Raw genomic sequence first — 2,710 nt, 5'->3', positions numbered from 1 at the left:
ATAAACTACTCCTTCACAAATTCATTTGAATCAGTAAATTGTCTTGGATTTCGAACTCCTGTCAATTCACCTATACTTGTGAGTAATACCCAATGCAAGATGAATTGTGCCACTTTTTAGACTGCAAATCTGCTTTGATTGATTTGCCAGACAGCTTTGTTATTGGAGATTATTGGTGGAAAAATGCATTCTAAACTTTTTATTAAAGGAGTTGGGCCCAAGCACCACCACAACAGTGAATGTTTCCTCCAATTGTAGTGGCTAGAACTAAATGCTCATACATGTGAACTAAGTACTTAACGTTACAAAATAAAAAAACATGGAAGCACTACCTTCATAATAAATTAAACTAAAATAATTTTTCACAGAAGAGTCTATTGCAATTAAATCGGCTCAGTGGAAGTAGGTGAACTTGTAAGTCTGAGAAAATGTGATTTCCTTTCTAGAGATGCGAGAACAAAATTTAGCTGACATTTATAATATTTAGATGCATTACAGTGGGAGATATTTGCCTACATAGTAAATGTGCTTGAAATAATTACTGGCATCGTATTCTCGGGCAGAAAATGTGCTATATTAAGGAAAAATAATTTTCATTAAAGCTTGTACTTTGGTATGGAGAACGAATCTTAAATTTCCATAGGACAGAAATTTTAAAGTGTAGTAAACTTGATGCAGACTACAGGTGGCATACAAGCTGGTTGAATAAATGGACAAATGGGTAATTGAATCTTAAGTAGAAAAATTTGGCTTGACAATCTGGGTTGGAAGAATCTTGATTGCATGTGGGGTATTTGGGTGCTCTTTGAATGGTGCCTTGGGATCTAAGATGTGGCTAAACTATAATGATGCCAGCTCTGACTGTACAGCACTCGATTGGGACTGCAATGGATTTCAACCTAGATTTTTTTACTCAAGTTTCAATACCGGGGTCTGAATCCATTACTTTTTCACTTAGTGGTGAGAACCACTAAGCACACACCTGGTAACATTTGAATTTAGCTGCATGTACTGACATATCTGTGGGTCTGTCCTTTCCAATTCCCAGCAAAGGTTGCCCCACGCAATAAGAGAACTAGGGCTCGCAACCAGTGGGAAGTGGCAGGTTCTTTCCTCTATCTCTTCATTTCATGAGCTCTTGTTACCCAGCAGAGCAGGTCTTCATCCTTTTATCAACAGATCACAAGACAGAAACAGCAAGAAATGAACACTGCTGCCTGTAAGTGATTGATATCAACAGTATAGTAGGCTGTTACTCCCACAACTCAAGGCAGTGAGAGTAGAGTGATGGGTCCAAGGGTGTTTTCTGGCAGGCGGTTGGTAGGTCAATGAGGTAATGTGATGGACTGTATGCAGTCAAGCTAATATGACTCCATCAGTAGATCTTTGATTTCATTTGGACTTATGAACCACAGTTTGTGAAGCCCTGACAGTAAATAGAGGAGCATGATAACCAGAGCCTACAGATTTAGTGGGTGATAAAAGAACCCTGTACCAAAAGCCATGAGAATTTTAATAAAAATCGGTACCTGATAATAGCAATAAATGCAACTTGTGTAGGTGACGATTAGATGCCTTTCAAATGATATGCCCTTTACATTCAGTATAGTATTCAACAGGCACCAAAGTATTAAGCACAGTTCTGGTTGCCACAAAGCAGGAAGGATGTGGTAGCAGTAAGATTGCAGGAGACATTTACCAGAATGTTGCCGGGAATGGAGGGCTTTACTTATAGGGAGAGATTAAGTAGCTTGGGTTTATTTTCACAAGAACGTAGGAGGATGGCAGGTGATCTTGGAGGTTTATAAAACAATGAGGGGCATAGATAGGATAGATAAGGTATTTTTCCCAGGGCAGGGGAGTCTAGAACTAGAGGCCATAGGTTAAGTTTTTCCAAACAGCAGGTTGTTACCTGGAATGAGCTGCCGGAGTAAGCAGACACAATTACAACACTTTTTTTAAACAAAAAAGGGCATTATGGTAGGTACTTAGGAAAGGAGTAGAGGGATACAGACCTTACATGGGAAAAATGGGACTAGTGTAGATAGGCTTCGTGCTCAGCTTGGATGTGGTGCTGTTCTGTTCTATGAAAGGCATTGTATCTGCTTGTGGAAGGATTCATGACTTTATTGGATGGATGCAAGGAGAACTGTTAATGGAAGCATCATTCAAAATATTCTAGTGAAAGATTTATGCATGATTTCAAATCTCCACATTCTTTCACCTCATTAACTGGGCATGTTTCAGCATCTTTTATCCCAAGTGTGGAAAGGGTTAAATTGTCAGTCAATGCCTCTAATTATTTGTGGACAATTTAACAAACTTAAGAATAGAGTTATTAGACTCGGGCCTGTATCCCCATTCATACCTGATCTGAATTTTAACTCTATCTTTCTGGCTTGGTTCTGTAATTCATTTTCACCCTTGTCAATCAACTTTGGCTTTGCATTTTTCAATGATACTTTCCTTCACTCCAGCAGCTTTTGAGGGAGAGAGTTGCTGTTACTACTCCTTAAACGTTTCCTGGGATTAACCAATGTGATTACAATTTTGATCCTTATATGAAGAACAGCAATCTAGACCCTGTGTAGGTTCAAAGGAGCTTAACTTTTTCTCTCACTCTCTCATACGCATGCTCTCGTTAAGAGGCTTTAACTACCAACTATTGATAGTCACAGTCAGTCTGTGAACAATAATTTTGACTGTTCAT

Source organism: Pristis pectinata, chromosome 24, assembly GCF_009764475.1.
Source record: "Pristis pectinata isolate sPriPec2 chromosome 24, sPriPec2.1.pri, whole genome shotgun sequence".
Lineage (NCBI taxonomy): Eukaryota > Metazoa > Chordata > Chondrichthyes > Rhinopristiformes > Pristidae > Pristis > Pristis pectinata.
Note: the sequence above shows the minus strand (reverse complement) of the source record.